The following is an 11974-nucleotide window of genomic DNA, read 5'->3' as shown; positions in this document are numbered from 1 at the left end:
GTTTCAGGATTTACTTAAAAAAAGTTACTTAATTTTTCAAAAGTTCAGTTTTCCCGCAATTCCTCAAAGAAAAACATTGATTCTGTCATATCTAATGCTGTGATATTTCGCTGAATTTCTTCTGTTATTTTTTTTTAATTGTTTTCTTAAAAGTTATATAAAAATTCTTCCGCTAAGTTCATTAAAAGTCATAAAAAATATTTCCAGAGTAATTCATAAATTTCGTCAAAAAATCTTCTATATTTAGGATTATTCAACAATTGGAAAGAATATTGCCTTCGAAATTTCAGATGAAATTTGTCGAAAACACCAGGAAAATTTTTGCTTCAGCAAATCAGCATAGCGGTAAAGAAATCTGTAGAGAAACATACAGCAAATAAATGGGAAGGGGGAAAAATTATTAAGCTACCGTCAGACGGGGCTACTTTTGATTCCGGGGGCTACTTTGGACACTCGCGTTCTGGGTTTATTTGCAACATAAATATGAATCTGAGCCATATTGTGTCTTCAGTACTTTTATTAACCAATATATGCTCTACAATCAGGTATGAACATTTCTTGAAACAACATCAACAATAACAGGATAAACAAGAAAATATGTCAAAAAAGTCCGAACAAGTATTCGCAGGGTACAAAACATTTGCTATGTAAACTTTGTTGTAATTTTTCACATATCGTGCAAAGTTGTTGGGAGCATCACAAAACTATCAAATATTCATGTTTCTAAAAACTTTCGATAATTTAATGTTGAAAATTGTTGGTTTATAAAATTATCGACCAAAGGTTTAATTTTACGACCTTCATTTTAGTTTATAGTATTATTTTGTATGTTTAATAAACTAAGGATTCAGAAAAGTTAATAATTTGTAAATTATATATTATTCAATACTTAAAACAGTAAACTTACAACATTTTATGTAAATCAGTTATATTTAAATGTAAATTTACATGAATCCTCAGTACAAAGCAATTGCATACTTCATCTGCTACAAATAAACTACTCTTATGCCATTCTCAACACTATTAAGACCAAAATGAATGTTAGATAAGCAAAATGTTAATTGTTTACGATCTTGCGAAACATTATTCTCATACTTTATGGATTGCACTTCAAATAAAAATTATTCATAATTACAGGAATTGATGAGATCATTCTACATATATAACAATAAGATTCAGAATACTTTGTACAAAACTCCATTATCTTTGCAGTAATTGGTAGTTACATCATTCGTGTATATGAACTTCAACAGTCAAGCATTCCTAGCTGACACTTCCAATAAAAAGAAGATGAATTTGAAGTTACAATCCAAAAATTGAGAGGAGTATGTTTCGCAGAAAAGTGTTATATGTGTGTAATATTAGAGCTTTATAATTTTCGGAATTCAAGTTGTTGATGAAAAAAACGTTCTAAAACATCATGATGGACGATAATCTATAGAATTAGTCCCAAAATTTATGAGAACAAATCATTTGATTATCAACATTGTATTGATTTATAAAAAATGTCCAAAGTAGCCTCTTTTTTTGTTTTGAAGGACCACATTTTTTTTGCTATTCAAGCAATATTTTTATTTCTTGATAGATTTGCCTCATATTTTGCACATTTGTTACGCACATATACAACTTAGATATATGCAAGAATAATCGAAATCTATCCATAATTTTAAGAGCAACAAATCCTCAAAGTCGAAGAATGTGGAAATTATGTCAGAAGAAGCCCCGGTTGACGGTATTCATAATGAAATTAGTATTGATCGTCCTTGAAACACTTCTTTAGAAATGATTTTGCCAATCATTGGCAGAATCCATATCCTTAGTTTGAATATTTGTGCAATAAGAGGGCGAAATTTATAGAGGCATAATTCTAGGAAATCAGAAGTTAAGGAAGGACAGATTTCAAGAATAACTTCTAAAGAAGTTTCTGATGGACCTTCTTGAGAAATTTGTTTTATTTGTAAATTCATTAGATAGGTTTTAACCATCTTGTAATTTACCTCTAGAGAAAAAATAATAAATTATCTTTTATTGTACCATTGCCCTACCTGCTTCAACATTTTATTATTTCTCCTTCCTTCGCATGACTTTTTGAAAAATTTAAAAAAAGGTAAATTATAGGAAGAGTACAACAAATTGAAAAATTCTTATACGTATGGTTCCTGATTCCTATAAGTCCATCAGAAATTCCTTAACAAACTTCCAATGCAATGCAAAAGTTTTCCCTAAGATTTAAAATTAATCAAAATCTTGCATTACAAATTTTTTCCACAATACATCTTTGACCATGTTCTTTAAAGATGCCGGCCATATTTTTGCGTAAACTTATACAGTACTACAAAATAAACCAAACAATATTTGGAGTTTATTTTCATAATTTGGAGTTATTTTCAGAACCTGAAAGAATAGTTGATGGAACTTCTTGTAGCATATCAAATTACCCAATAACATTTTCAGTTAAACTTCTTAGAGTTTCCCACAGTCTAGAAATCTATAGCAACATACCAGAATTCCCAAAACCTCTATCATTCGCACATACTTGAATGTTAAGAGTTTCTCACAACCAAAATACTTGGTATGCATAACCAGCGTTCCAATGAACGTTGTCAAGTGCAATCCACTTCAAGCAAATTAATTGCTAACCTTTCTATATCCAAACCAAAGACGATGACCCATGTCATCGACACCTATCCAAAATCCAAATGCATTCTCATACCATCGATAAGTGCGAGACGTAATTCGATCTCACTATTTGTGCTAGGCGCATCGGTGCATTGGCGCATCGTTTCCCATGGCGCAAGTGGCGAGTTGATTTTTCCTGCTTACGCATCGATGTATAGGACAGCTGCACATGAACCGTGTTGTATACAAACTGTAAGAGGGTGTGGCTACTTTTCCAATATATCCAAAATTATTAAACAAGTGGAACACCAAGCACCTCCCACTAGGTTATATTTTGTGTAGAGTTAGAAAATTCCATTGTAGACTTAAGGTATCTTGTAATCTAAATTTGGATCAATAAATGACTTTTGTTTTAGACTTCAATGAGTCGGTTTGTCAATTCTGATGACAAGCCAAGTAAGTAGTGTTAAACATATTAAATTCTGGAGAATTTTTTTGAGAAGTTCAGGTATAATTTGTAAAATCTTTGTAAATACGATGAAATTTTTTTTCAAAAGATTGCCAAATGAATGATTGCCGCGGAAGAGTTCTTGAGAGAATGTATTCCGCTAGGAGCTTCATAGGAATGTTTTTTTTGGGTAAGCATTTTTGAAAATAAAAAATACTAAAAAATATAGATAGATCTGCGATGGACTTCTCTGAAAAATCATGAATAATATTTTCTCAATTAAAAAAAAAAATTGCTCATGAACTTCTGCTTTTTACTATCTTTACAGAACACCTGAGAGAGTCAATCTTTTTTTTTTCGGGAAGACTGGATAGTTTCTGCTGCGATTTTTCAAACAATCATTTAGTAACTTCAGGAAGAACTTCAAAAGCAAAGTTGTTAAAACTGTTGACGAACTCTCTGAAGAATTCGTGGAATGATTCCTTGCTTGGTGATCTTGAAGACATTTTTGATGCGACCCCTAGAATTTTTGTACAATTTTCTAGAAATCCTAAGTAATTCCTGAAAATCCTAAATAAATTATCAATGAACACAGGAGGACACTTTGAACTTAAAATTGGAATTTATATGTAATAAATACATGTATGACCTTCTAGCACAAATGATTAAAATAATTTCTAATGCATTCTCTGGCGGAATCCTTCAAGATTTTTTTAAGCAGTTCGATAGAGATTGTCTGGTAAGATCAGAAAGTCTGAGAATGATTTTCCGTGGGAATCCCAGGACGAACTCAGTGAAAATTGGTAAAGGAGTTATTGAAAAAAAAAAGCACTGAAAAGTAAGAAAAAATTCATGAAGAAATTCCTGTGGGTATCTATGTAAAGCACATTGTTGAATACCTGAAAAGTTCGTAGAAAAATCACTATGGATATTCCTTGTGAGTTTTTGGTAGAATCCTTGTAGGATCCTTGTAGGAGACCTACAACTATGACTGGATTACAAAAAAATGATTGTTTTTCGTAGCGAAAATTGAAATTTACAAATATCTCTGATGTGCTGCGAAATGAGACAAAATTACAAATAAATAACAAAATCAATAAAATCAATACAAGTCTGTTAAAACTATTTTTTTTTTTTGAAAATCGTGAAATTTGCAACCGACATTACTTCTGTAAAGCAAGTACTTGCTAGGCCCCCCCTAGGCCCCCTCCAGAAAAAATCCTAGCTACGCCAATGTTTCTATACTTTTCTTGAGCGAAACAGCATACTTATCTTTATCCGTGGAAGTCGTGCCCAGAATTCTTAAAAAATCCTGTTCAAGATTTTGTAATAATCCTGTCAATGGTGAATGTCGAAGTAAGTCATGGTAGAAACATTGTTGAATTAAACACAATGATGATTGAGATTTAGAATTTGAATCATTCATAAAATATTAAATATCTAAGAAGGTTTAAAAAAAAAACAAAACAATTTAAATTATTACTAAGTCCGAATACCGTTTTGATTCATATTACGGACAGCTTAAAATTCCGGACACTCCAATTTGTTTGGGAAACCGTTCAAAAGTTCGTAGATAGCTGCCTTAGACGTCTCTTTAGTGGTTTGAAGATTTCAATTGATGATTTGACTTTTCTATTTATGATTTTCATGAGCTCTCCGGAACTTGACATCAAAGTGTCCTCATGAAAAGTCCTCACATTTCTATTATTTTAAAATCATTCATGTTGCGGAATCAAAACCTTCAACCTCCCATTAGAAAGCTTAGTGTTTTGAAAGAACGTTAAAGCGGAGGAATAATATAGAATGATTCATTTTAAATTCTTTTTGATGAGTTATACTTCATTGAGTCCTTAAGTGTCCGTAATATGAATCAAAACGGTATTAGGTTGAAACTAAATTGAAAACTTTATAGGCTTAGTATGTTCTTACTTCGGGTTGGTAGAGTATTCAACGGGCAATTGTTTGAACAATTTATTGAATTTAACACTATTAGTACAAATATCGGAATAAGTTTTTTACCTGTGAAAAAAAATCAGAGGTTTTAATGTCACAGCATTAAGAATTGTCATCATTGCCACACAAGGAAGGTGTCAAAATTTACATGTACGATGTTGAGTCAAAAAGTAGCTCAGTAGTCAACTCTCCTCAACCCAATATATCTACTTGAACAATTAATACTTATGAGAAGATATAGAGTTATATGCAAGTTTTATACACCTTCCAACATTGCCAGATCGTAGATCGTACGCAGATTATGCGAAACAATACGGAAAAATCTTAGATTGGTGTATATAAGTGTGCATTCATTCATTCTTGCTTATCCTTTAGCTTTCCCAAGAACCTGGCCAGGACAATTTTCGACTCCCAAAGCTCTGTGTATGGTAACAGAAGACAACCCTCATATAGTGGGCTACGGCTGTACCATTAAAGCTGACAATTTCCTAATAAACTTCCAGGATAATTCTTCACTAAACTGAAGAAATAGTAGGCAAACGTTCCTGATCTTATTATTTTAAGCTTTCTGTTGGTGCACAGTGCCAAAATAAAAAGTATACTGTAATTAGAAGCGTCCTGTGTGAGATTAGTGCCTTCGAAGTTTTAATGCAATCTAGCAAGTCGTATTTTAAACTGTTTCGCCTTAAAATATTGAGCAAACACACACGGTGGTTACAGATGACGAAAATAGTTAAGTTTCTATACGCCTTTGAATGAAGATAGCATGTGATGGAGTAAAAAACCTTGAGGAAGTCTCTGAGAAATTCCTGAAAATTCTAGGAATTATTGGATACATTCCTGGAAAACTGAGACTTGCTTGAGAAATTTCAGAATCTAAAAAGTAAATACAAAAAACATTTTCAAAAAAAAAATGTTGGTCGAAGTCGAAAATGAAGACAAATTAAATTATATAGATTAATCTTAGAGGTACCGAAATTTAAAAAAAAATCCTAGGGAATCAGTAAATGCATCACTGGATAACTTCATGAAAAAGTTTGAAGAAAATTTTGGGCAAATGCCTATAATGAAATTTTAGGATAAATCATGAAACAAAACCTAGAATGATCTCTTGCGTAATGTCACAAGGAAACCCTAATCAGATACTAAAATCTTTTAAAACCTTCTGTTGTAAATTACTTTTGCAGTATTCTCAGATTCCTGTTCGGATTTTTTCCTTTTTGTTGATTTCTAATTGGTCTCTTTATGATTTCTTATTGGTATCTTTTGAACCTCTCAAGAGGCATGTGGTCTCAAAAGCTCCTATTTTAAAAGCACTTAATCTCATTATCAGCCCTGGTTTCAATCACACTAAGTTGGATAGTAACCGAGTATTTCACGTTCTCTACCATTCTATGCACCCACAAAAAAAATCATAAAATCAACTAAGTACTGTTCATTTTATAAAGTGGACACTTTGGACATGCAATATCTTTTTAATTTATCAATGAAATCGAAATCGGTTTTCTGTACATTCGTTCGACTAATATTGGTACAATGCTGTGGTAATAAAAAGTTACCAAAATAATATGATTTCACACTAATAAGGCACAACGTTTAGAACGGTCGATTTTTGGAGGTTATCAAAATCAAGGAATTATTTAAAAATCGGCAGGAAAATTCGACAATTTATATTTTTTATTTTCAAAAAATTGGTTGTACTTAGAAAGCATCATCAATTAGAAGCTTGCTAAAAAATATCAAGCTTATTTTTTGGAGAATCAATTTTGCAGATATCATAAAATCATTTTTTATCAATTTTTTTTTAAAGAAAATATCTTAAATTTAAATGGATCTGATAATGAGTAAAATTTTAAGGTTTTAAAGTACGTCCAGACGGAAGTAATAATATAGTATTTATAATAAAAATAACTTACGCCTTCATAGAGTTGCTGATTTAGTCCCACGTTCATATTTTAAGCACAATAGAAAAACAAATAATTTTATTTTCAGAAGACCACTCAAAGCACAATGACAATCATCAAGATTGGGAACACTGCTTGAATTAAATCAAATTTATTTTTGCATGTATTATTTTCAGAATATGTTATTCTGAGACTACCTATCAAATATTTTGAGAAAAACGCTTACAGTTTGCTCTAGATCGATAAACCATGCGTATATAATTTTAAAAGTATGGGATTTTTTCAATAAAACGACGCAGAAAGAGTAAATTTGATACCAAAGAAATGCGGTTGAAACTCAAGATTTTGCTTTTTTTTTTATACATATATAGTTTCTTTAGTAATCTAAACCAGTTTTGAACACGCTTATTACTTTACTTTTTTGCTGGTAGTAAAAAGATGGTGTAACAGCAAATTTGACCATAAGGAATAGATCACTAAAGTGACTCAGCGTCAGGAACTGATGGTATATTATTGATGTTTTTAAAAGCTCTACCTTAAAGTTGAATAGTAAAGGATACCAACATACAATTTGTTCATTAAATTTAGGATTTTTTTCATGCGAAAAATAATGCTTAAACTTGACGAACAGTTTTTTCTTAGGAATTTTTGCAAAAACTATTTAGTTCTTCAACCGAAAGCATTTTGTAAGTTTCTGTATTTTCATAACATTGTAGAATAATAGTTGAACGATACACAGAAAACCGTTTACGATTTCATCAATAAATAAAAAAGATATAGAATAAACAAGGTGTTCACTTTATAAAATGAACAGTCCTTAAATGCCATCTTGCTTGACCATCCTGCTGCGAACCACTGTTATTTGCAGTGCCAAAGGAAGGTACCCCCCATATGGCGTTGTGTTTGATAGTATCGAGTTACGACGACGTGACGAGCATGGGACTGATTTTAGCTTACAGCGCGCAACCGTTAGTTAGGTGGCCGTTCGATATCTATCCAAACGACGACATAGCAGACCGGTGGGAATCAAGTTCGCAAGACAACGGGCTACTAGCTACATACATATTGGCACTCCATCGATAAATAGGGTTGGCGACAGTCGAAGCAAGCGGTTGCCACGACGAAGAAAGGATGAAACTGTATCTACCGTTGACCGTGGCGAGAAATCTGATACACCATCAAGGTTGCCTTGGGAGTTTGTCAACCGACTGTATGGGAATTGTGGGATTTGTTTGTCAGTTTACTGACAGCGGTTCTAATGCCAATAAATAATCTTTGCTTTCTCAAGTTATGTTGGGTCAATTTCTAGCTCTTCAGCCCGATTATTATTAAATATTGAATCTATAACGTATATAACTAGTCTTTTGTATTAATCCCTTAGAAAAATGTCAACTTCAAAAAGCAATAATAATCATCCTAATTTACAATTCGGGAGAAACATGATCGAAAGTAAAATGACACACCTAGTTTCCATCAGCCCCACCCAATGAAAGTATAACGGCGTCTACTAAAGATCTTTTTAGCTGACCGCAAACTTTATGGATAGATCTGATTTTACTTCTTTATCAACTTCCCACTCTTTCAGCTCAGCTTGCGATGTTTTTTTTTTGCTGACCCCACCAATTTTTTAGTAACTTGTTTAAAAATATCTCGACGGTCTCTCTCTGTTTTACGATTGTAAAATTCGCTCGCAAAAGTGAATGTAATGTGAGCTGGGATTTTTGCCACCACCAACGATCATCGTCCATAGCCTACCTTGTCTCACGCGTTTCTGTTTCGCATCGCACCCTTCCAAACAAACCCCACTATCTTTATGCTACAAGCACCAAGCAGCTGACGAGGTTCGTTTGTTTTGCTCAAAGTTGTTCCCCCCAGTTCGTGAAGTATCGCGAATTCGCTCACAGCGAAGTAGGCCTTGTCTGAGCTGTTTGTTTATTCATGCTTCTGTCTGCCCCCGAGAATGAAGGCTGCATTTTTCATCCAAGTTAGCGATTTTTGTGGCCGTTTCATCGGTGGCTTCCCAACAAGCCTTCGATAGCTCAGTTGGTAGAGCGGTGGACTGTAGTCTCGAAGTAGGCGCTGAGCCTCAGCAGTAATCCATAGGTCACTGGTTCAAATCCGGTTCGAAGGATAGATTTTTTTGTTGCTTCACGTGATTCACAACGCTAAAGGTACCAATGCCTCCAATATAAATCAATTAGGAAGCTGATAATCTAAAACAGCTGGTGAGCGTCCTAATGATAATTTGCAAACAAACGTGTCTTCGCTGTTATCTGGTGTGATCTGTGCGAGGTCGTATCGTATGCTTTTTTTGCGTCCGTCGCTTTTCGTGTAGAGTTAGTTAGACATAGGGCGCAGATTATCGTTGGACACGAAACAATCGGATTCTTCATTAGTCATTCCGCTGCGTCATCATTCTTCGTATATAGTTATGGGTGGTGCGTCAGCTGATTATACTGGAAAGAAGATGTTTGTCTTCTGTCGTTCGGTAGTGACTGAGCTTCCGTTTGGTGACTGTAATTTATTGGCGGTGAAGATGATGCATTTCGTGATTGTTGTTAAACAAATGTCGCTTTATTAAGAAGCGAAATCGGCATATTTTCAAACGATCTGGAAAGGGCTTTGGTCATTAGACAATATTTACTAAATATTGGAAGCAGAGCCTACTGTTTTGTAGGGTTTTAATTTTCATGATCTATGAAATATCTATCCGGGCAAAATTTTGTTCCACAATTTTTTCAAATTATCCAATTTGGGTTTTCATAACATATTAATAACAGTTTATGATAACCATTTTCTAGATCTGAATCTTACTTGAAAATTTAATATATTTACATTGACTCAAATTAATTTTCGTACAGGGTGTTGTTTTCACATCAATTTGGTAAAAACTATGATATGAAAACATCGAACTAAAAATACTTTATCAATAATTAACTGTTTCCAATTACTTTATTTTTGGGTCTAATAGAAAAGTTTTGAATTTGTGCCTGAAATTTACTCAATTCATATTCGCACACCTATCAAAATTCGAATATACAAATAAAGAAATAAATGTAAGACTTTCTATGTTCGAGTATCTTGTTACATCGTTCAGTTGTATTCGAGTAAATTAGGATAATTTATAGTAGACATAGGGTGATGTGCTAGTATCCATCGTATTAAGCATTGATCAGTGAGAACTGCAATTTTCCCAGTATTGCAGTGAATGATGCTGATACAAACCGATGCCAAACAATTCGTTCTCAACACGGCTTTTGTATTGTACAATAGGATTTTGATAAATCTTGACCTTTTTTTGGAAATAATGCAAAGAAAATGCATCTTGCCGTATTCTCAATCCGTCGTATCGTTTTCATTTCTGTCGCAATCAATTTCCGGATTCGTCTCACAGCTTACGGCTTACTGTGATATATTGAGTGGTCGAAACACAACACATCAACACTATAATAAAATGATTCGCTTGAATGTATAGATCTACGGGCATCTCCCTCCATTCTTTCAGCAAGATGAAATATAGTAATTTCCTTTAAAATGCATTGTTCGTTATAAAAATTCAGCCCACACATATGAAAACAATTCCTTTTGACCGTACAATTATGACATTTGCTCACAATGCAACGAAAACAACACAATCAAAGGAACCGTATTTTTACGTCGAGCATCGCGCACACATTGATGCGCACAAGCTTGTTTTTTTATCAGTACGAAGGATTGAACTTTGTTTACATTCTCAATTTTACGCGGTCGGTGAGGAAAATTCATAAAATTTCGTGAGTTATTGAACTTTTACGGCGTGTGATTGGAATGAAATCCTTCAGTGAAGAAGTACGAGTGAAAATAAGTGCCTGGCGAAGTAAGTCACACAGGGGGCGGGAAGAAACTTGTATCATAAAGCGGTGTGATTGGTGTCGATCGTTAGGCATTTCTCTCAAATCGTGTTCGTCCATGCGATTTCGGTGAAAAAATGCAAAATGGATAATCGAACTGAAGATATTCAACGAAATACAGTAGTTTTATTGCATTTTTGGTGTACAAGTGTACAAACCATGACAGCTTTCACAAAAATACACTTGGATAATGAATCTATGTTGCAGGTAAGTTGCAATATCCACCGTAGTGGAACATTTTAAGTTTGATACGACGAATAATAGCGCTTACGACGAAGTAGATCGAAACCCTATGTTGTTTATAACATTCATTAAGTCGAGAATTAACGTCATCTTCTTCTTCTTTCTGGCGTTACGTCCCCACTGGGACAGAGCCTGCTTCTCAGCTTAATGTTCTTATGAGCACTTCCACAGTTATTAACTAAGAGCTTACTATGCCAATGACCATTTTTTGCATGCGTATATCGTGTGGCAGATACGATGATACTTTATGCCCTGGGAAGTCGAGAACATTTCCAACCCGAAAAGATCCTCGACCGTGGGATTCGAACCCACGACCCTCAGCTTGGTCTTGCTGAATAGCTGCGCGTTTACCGCTACGGCTATCTGGGCCCCTTATTAACGTCATCTTTTTGTAATATCATTTCCTTTAGAATGATATATGGGAATACTGGATGAATTTTATAAACTTATAACTTGTTCAACAAGTTTAACATTATCTGCAAAGGATATCGGTCCATATTTCTTGTATACCAAACAATTAAAACTAATGTCGAATCAAAATTCTTCATTAAATGTCTCATTTTAGCTCTTAAGTGGACAACTATAACCAAAAGTTAATCTTTCTACTGAATACAATATTGAAGATTTTTTTCCTCTATTGTACTATCATACGTTATTATAGAGTTTGATAGTAGGAACGTGTTTGCCGTAATGTTAAGCATATACGTTATTCATAACCATAAAACATATTCCAGTTAAAATCTATCCACCTATTCATTTCATCATTTGTAAGAAATCTTCTACAGACCTTCTTGACCATCGCATGACCGATATAGCCATAATAAATAATATGAAAAACAATCACAGTCGATACCTTCTCTATATTTGTAATTAAGATTCTTTTTCTGGCCAGTTTAAAATGGAAACCTTTTCCTATT

The 11974-nt window shown here is 33.6% G+C and overlaps 1 non-coding gene across 1 annotated transcript; it reads left to right on the top strand.

Annotated features, from left to right (window-relative positions):
• The first annotated feature begins 8952 nt into the window (after positions 1–8952).
• Trnay-gua lies at positions 8953–9055 on the top strand. The gene is made up of 2 exons: positions 8953–8989; positions 9020–9055. It is a non-coding gene; the product is annotated as a tRNA-Tyr (tRNA).
• Positions 9056–11974: the final 2919 nt, after the last annotated feature.

The sequence above is a fragment of the Aedes aegypti genome, unplaced genomic scaffold (assembly GCF_002204515.2).
Source record: "Aedes aegypti strain LVP_AGWG unplaced genomic scaffold, AaegL5.0 Primary Assembly AGWG_AaegL5_hic_scaff_295_PBJ_arrow, whole genome shotgun sequence".
Classification (NCBI taxonomy): Eukaryota; Metazoa; Arthropoda; class Insecta; order Diptera; family Culicidae; genus Aedes; species Aedes aegypti.
Note: the sequence above shows the minus strand (reverse complement) of the source record. Positions and strands in the feature narration are given on the sequence as shown.